We start from the raw sequence: 6,894 nt of genomic DNA, 5'->3' as shown, positions 1-6,894 counted from the left end.
GTCTTCTTCCTGTAGTTCTGGAAGCAAAGTTGCAGGCTTAAGGTTATTACAGAAAGCAACAATACTGCATAAGAAACTAGTCGGTTTACAGAAGTGCTGAGTGTGGTGAGAGTTTAGAGGGACTCAACTGAGTGTGGAGCATAAATAAAGAATACCCCCATTGCTATTTCTTCAATAGTCTTATGTAAGAGTGAAATAGCCCCCATACAAGGTGGAAGTCCTTTTGCTACGGAATCAAATTTAGTTTCAGAGCATAAAAGCAAGTCATCTTCAAACATTTTTGTAAAAGCATCAGAGTAAGACAACTCTATAAGTGACAAAACACTTAAAAAACATGGCTAAAGACCTGATTACAATGCAGTTGTTAAGGAAATTTGGCTATTTCTGTGACATACAACACTTTAAAATAATAACTAGAAATATGACTGAGAACATACCACAACATTTCAAATTTTAGGGAGTTCATATAATTTCTAGAACATTAGAACCTTCTAAGAAGGTTTATCATTACTTATTTGACAATATTTCCCATGTAATTTAACATAGCAAAAAAGGCTAATTAGTTTAATATCTCTCTTTGAGGTGTTCAGGGACCCTCTGAAACATTCCGAAGTTAACTAGAGGTCAAAAGAACATTTAGAATTTGATTTGAGGAAGTTTGTCAAAGACACCAAAAGGTTTTTGTTTCGTTTTTTTACATCTTTATTGGAGTATAATTGCTTTACAATGGTGTGTTAGTTTCTGCTGTATAGCAAAGTGAATCAGTTATACATATGTTCCTATATATCTTCCCTCTTGCGTCTCCCTCCCTCCCACCCTCCCTATCCCACCCCTCTGGGTGGTCACAGAGCACGGAGCTGATCTCCCTGTGCTATGCGGCTGCTTCCCACTAGCTATCTGTTTTACGTTTGGTAGTGTATATATGTCCATGCCACTCTCTCACTTTGTCACAGTTTACCCTTCCCCCTCCTCATATCCTCAAGTCCATTCTCTAGTAGGTCTGCGTCTATTCCTGTCTTACCCCTAGGTTCTTCGTGACATTTTTTTTCTTAAATTCCATATATATGGTTTAGCATACAGTATTTGTCTTTCTCTTTCTGACTTACTTCACTCTGCATGACAGACTCTAGGTCCATACATCTCATTACAATTAGCTCAATTTCGTTTCTTTTTATGGGTGAGTAATATTCCATTGTATATATGTGCCACATCTTCTTTATCCATTCATCCGATGATGGACACTTAGGTTGTTTCCATCTCCTGGCTATTGTAAATAGAGCTGCAATGAACATTGTGGTACATGACTCTTTTTGAATTATGGTTTTCTCAGGGTATACGCCCAGTAGTGGGATTGCTGGGTCATATGGTAGTTCTATTTGTAGTTTTCACAGCAAGATCCTTTTAGACCCACCTCCTAGAGAAATGGAAATAAAAACAAAAATAAACAAATGGGACCTAATGAAACTTCAAAGCTTTTGCACAGCAAAGGAAACCATAAACAAGACCAAAAGACAACCCTCAGAATGGGAGAAAATATTTGCAAATGAAGCAACTGACAAAGGATTAATCTCCAAAATATACAAGCAGCTCATGGGGCTCAGTATCAAAAATACAAACAACCGAATCCAAAAATGGGCAGAAGACCTAAATAGACATTTCTCCAAAGAAGATATACAGACTGCCAACAAACACATGAAAGAATGCTCAACATCATTAATCATTAGAGAAATGCAAATCAAAACTACAATGAGATATCATCTCACACCAGTCAGAATGGCCATCATCAAAAAATCTAGAAACAATAAATGCTGGAGAGGGTGTGGAGAAAAGGGAACACTCTTGCACTGCTGGTGGGAATGTGAATTGGTACAGCCACTATGGAGAACAGTATGGAGGTTCCTTAAAAAACCAAAAGGTAAAAAACAAACAAACAAACAAAAAACCCAAAAGGTTTTAAACGTTTGGCTAAGTAGGATCATAGTCGCTGTGAAACAATAGTCATTTAACCAAAGTGACAATAAAAAATTTCAAAGGCAAATACAGAAAGTTACAACAGATTGCTTAAGAGTTAGTAAAGAAACTTTACAAGCTATTTATCAAAAGATTGATATTTCAAGAAAACTTTTTTCTCTTAACAGAGTAAGGAAACAATTTCTAGTTTTGTACAACTTTACTATCAAAATTCATTCACTTGATTAAATTCAGTCTATTCTTAGTCTTTCCTGACCATGCATAAAACTCTTTTTACAGGGTTCCTTTTTAAAAATTTCTTTTATTAAAAAAAAAAAAAAATTTCTTTTATTAAATTTTTTTTTCTGATCCATGCATCCTTCATTCCATCACCAACGGCTGTGCTGCATCCAAGCAACAGTACACAAACTGGCAACCAACTGCAATTCACCTGTACAACGATCGGAGGCTTACAGTACATTTAATGCTTTTAAATTTGGAAACAAATTTTGTTAATAAAACCAAAGAACCCTCAAACCCAAACCCCCAACCAATCAAGTAGTGTAGCAATTTTAAGCATCTTACACTTCTGATGCTTACTGGAGCAACTCCAGTGTGAAAACCCAAATAACTCCTAAACTAGAAAGATTAGTTTAGTGAAATTTTAATTACATAAATTTTTCAAAGCATAAACTTGTAATTTTTTGTCTTGGAAGTGTTATTAAATTTTTAATAGAAAACATAGGAATAAAAACATATTAACAGGGTCTTCCCTGGTGGCGCAGTGGTTAAGAATCTGCCTGCCAGTGCAGCAGACGCAGGTTCGAGCCCTGGTCCAGGAAGACCCCACATGCTGTGAAGCAGCTAAGCCCGTGTGCCACAACTGCTGCGCCTGTGCTCTAGAGCCTGTGAGCCACAACTACTGAGCCCACATGCCACAACTACTGAAGCCTGTGCACTTAGAGCCCATGCTCTGCAACAAGAGAAGCCATCACTATGAGAAGCCCATGCACCGCAACAAATAGCCCCCGCTGTCTGCAACTAGAGAAAGCCCACGCGCAGCAACGAAGACACAATGCAGCCAAAAGATAAAAAAATAAAAATAAAAAAATGAAAACATATTAACAAAATGTAGGCAATCATTTACATTACAAACAAGGAATTTGCAGTTTGTTGTTGTAGACTGACAAAAGAAAAGTACCCATTAAGAATCTATGCACAATGTAATTGCAAATATGTACAGTACTTTAAAAAAGCCTACAAGGAGGACTTTACAGAAGGACAGTCGGCTAGGTTCTTTGTTAGACCAACCAGACGAACGAAATATAAAACTCTGTGGACTAGTAATAAGTTTAGTCTTAAAAAAAAACCCAGGGCTTCCCTGGAAGCACAGTGGTTAAGAATCTTCCTGCCAATGCAGGGGACACGGGTTCGAGCCCTGGTCTGGGAAGATCCCACATGCTGCGGAGCAACTAAGCCCGTGTGCCACTATTGAGCTTGCGTTCTAACTAAGCCCGTGTGCTCCAACAACTGAGCTTGCGCTTTACAGCCCACGAGCCACAACTACTGAGCCTGTGTGCCGCAACTACTGAAGCCTGCACGCCTAGAGCCTGTGCTCCGCAACAAGAGAAGCCACCACAATGAGAAGCCCACGCACCGCAACAAAGAGTACCCCCGAGGGGCTTCCCTGGTGGCGCAGTGGTTGGGAGTCCACCTGCCGATGCAGGGGACACAGGTTTGTGCCCTGGTCCGGGAGGATCCCACATGCCGCGGAGCGGCTGGGCCCGTGAGCCATGGCCTCTGAGCCTGGGCGTCCGGAGCCTGTGCTCCGCAACGGGAGAGGCCACAACAGTGAGAGGCCCGTGTACCGCAAAAAAAAAGAGTACCCCCGCTCGCCACAACTAGAGAAAGCCTGTGTGCAGCAACAAAGACCCAACGCAGCCAAGAATAAATAAATAAATATATTTTTAAAAAACCCAACCAGTTTCCTTTTGTTTAAGAATATTCCAAAAAAAAGAATATTCCAGAATATTCTTAAGAATATAATTTATAATAATTATAATGTTTATATGGTTCCAGTTGATGAAGCTGTTCACAACAGTTTCAGTAAATTACCCTTTAATTGATTGGGGGAGAGATCAGCATGTTAACAAAAATTAACGAAGGAATTTTCATCACAATGGTTTCCAGTTACACTATCACAGTTTCACAAGTGGATTGGGCCCCTGAATCCAGGGGCTGAAAGAGAGCTGCAGGTCAAATACTGAGAATGAGGATGGAGAGAGGTTGAGTCCTGCATAAATGAATCCTACTGTGATGGGTTAGGTAGAGAAAGGGATGTGAGCATCCTTTTTACAGCATGAGAAAACGGTGCCCCCACTCAGCTCTCATTCCCATTCTGCAAAGCAATGAAGCTGGAAATCACAATCAGTTTAACATGTGTGAGTTGGCAGAACCTCTAGATACAAAAGACCAAGATGTCCTCAGCTCTCTGACTGATTAGGATGCCTGAAAAGCTGGGCACTTCCTCGTGATTACCACGCCATGACAGCTATCCAGTTAAAGGATGTGCAAAACAGAGGACTCTTGTAGATGAGATAAAATCAAGTCATCCTGAGGAATTAGGAAGTTCGTGAGATATGAACTGTTTTAGTCTTTCTAGGTATTGTGCATAAAGCTCTATGTCATTATGTCTTTGACCCAGAGGGGCTCCACGGCCCGGGAACAGCGTTCATACATGGCCAGGCCATGGGAGAAATCGATGACCTCGTCCTTTGTACCGTGAATGACCAACACGGGAGAGGTGACTTTAGATATCTTGTAAATGCTGGGGAAAACATCAAAGCACTATGTTTTCCTGGTATTGGGAAAAGCCACACGCAATCCAGGCATCAGAGGCGAACGGAGAATTACGGCTGCACACTCATACCCGGAGGCCAGGTGTACAGTGGGGACGGTCCCAATGCTCTGACCATACAGGATGATGTTCTCAGCACTTACGCCATACCAGGTGCGCAGCGCCTGCCACGTGGCGTCGATATCAGCGTAGAGGTTCTTTTCAGAGGGCTTGCCCGACCTGACGCGCCGTAGCCGGAGTAGTCGTAGGAGAAGATGTTGCAGTTGATGCGCGAGCGGAGGCCGATGTATCACAAGGAGCTACACGTCTGGCCCAGGTCCACGGCACTGCCGTGGGAGAAGAGCTGCGTGTAGCCGCTGGAGGGCGCGCAGCGCACGAACATGCAGCCGAACCGGTTGTCCCGGGCCGTGCGTGAGAAGACCTCGACGGCGTACAGCTTGCGCCGCGAGTACTGCCAGTCGGCGCGCTAGCTCAGGTGCAGGCTGCAAGCGCCGGGCCCCGTGCCCTCCTCGGGCCGCTGCTGCGCGGGCTAGGCTGCTGCGCCGGCTGGGGGCCGCGCTGCTCGGGCGCCAGCACCGTGTAGGTGGGCTCGGGCTGCAGGAAGGCCAGCTTGGCGGCGATGCGGCTCGGGCAGGGCGGGCAGCAGAAGAGCCAGCACAGCTCTCCTGGCGAGAAGCCGTTCATCCTGACGCCTGGTTCGGGCATCGGGGCGGCCTCGAGCGGCCAAGCAAGGCGGCTGCAGTCCGTCGGCCCTGCGGCAGGAGGAGGAGGAGGAGCGGAAGAAGAGGCGCAGGAAGGGCGAGGCGGGGCTGGCCTGGCCGGCGTAGCGCTTCGAGCCGCGGCGGGTCAGCTGCGGCCCGGGTGGCCGGACGAGGCGCAGGCGGCCGGGGCCCGCGCGCAGCACAGAAAGCCGCGGGCCACGACTGCTGCTGACACGCCGGCTCCAGCGCGCCGCCCCCAACCCCCCTCACGCCCGCCGCCTCCACTTTCGGGTTATCCAGGGTTCCTGTTCTTAGATTTAAATTAATTTCTACAAACACACCACTTCATAACACAATCTTACAATAAAGCAGAAAAGATATTTATTAATAGTCTGGAACATATTCTGTGTCTCGGTAATAAGAGGTCAAAAGTAGGTAAACATAAATTCCTTTAGCAATTAATGTTCAGTATTTTATCTTATTAAAAAATGATCTAGAGGGAATGCCCTGGCGGTCCAGTGGTTAAGACTCCGGCTTTCACTGCCATGGACCCAGGTTGGATCCCTGGTGTGGAAACCAAGATCCCAAAAGCAGGGAAGCGAGGCCAAAAAAAAAAAGATCTAGACATTCAATGAATTTCCATCATTTAACTTAATTTAGCAGAACTCTAAAGCTTCAAGTTACCAAATACCTGGAGAAACTGTTTTTAGGCAGATATAAAACGTAATTATTTCTAAAGAGCTCACCCAAAAACTTTTATCTTATTTATCTCTATTTCATTACTTATGAAAATATCATACCAAGTTAATTTTATTGTTGACCAATTTTATAACAGAGATAACATGAGCTTACTGATTTTCAGTAAACCTAGGTTTAGTATAGTATATTGTATAGTACATTAAAAGTACTATACTTAATGTTGATGACTCTAAGTACATGTCTGTATCAATTAAACCATCAACTTAATCTTATTTTTATTCATTAAAAATCCTAGATCATGTGATTCTTTAAAAATTTTGGGCTAGTTTATGTTATATTTAGAAGTATTTGATTTGTAAGTGCTTAGTTTTAAGTCAGCTCTTTAACAAATTAATTTCGATAACACCATCCGAAGGTAGACACATATTATATATATAACATACACACAAACATATGAATATCCAGAAAGACACAGAGATCTCATAGTTTTCCTGCTTGAGTTTAGAAAGGTTTCTTTTCCCTTTTATTCTCTCAGTTTTAAGTTCTAATTTAGCCGGAGCTGTAGTCTCAGGCGATGAGCACTGTGTTTAAATTTCAAGGGCATGGTTAAGTATTATAAATCCAAGCTTTCCCCTAGAAATACTTTTATTCTCTGAGTCAGAATTTTGGAAACATGTTTTATCAAGC

The 6,894-nt window shown here is 43.0% G+C and overlaps 1 pseudogene; it reads right to left on the bottom strand.

Moving 5' to 3' along the window:
* Nucleotides 1–4,248: 4,248 nt before the first annotated feature.
* LOC132596990 (alpha/beta hydrolase domain-containing protein 17C-like) lies at nt 4,249–5,512 on the bottom strand (annotated as a pseudogene).
* Between the last annotated feature and the right edge of the window lie 1,382 nt (nt 5,513–6,894).

This window comes from Globicephala melas, chromosome 3, assembly GCF_963455315.2.
Source record: "Globicephala melas chromosome 3, mGloMel1.2, whole genome shotgun sequence".
In the NCBI taxonomy this organism is placed as follows: Eukaryota; Metazoa; Chordata; class Mammalia; order Artiodactyla; family Delphinidae; genus Globicephala; species Globicephala melas.
This window is presented reverse-complemented; position numbering and strand designations above follow the sequence as displayed.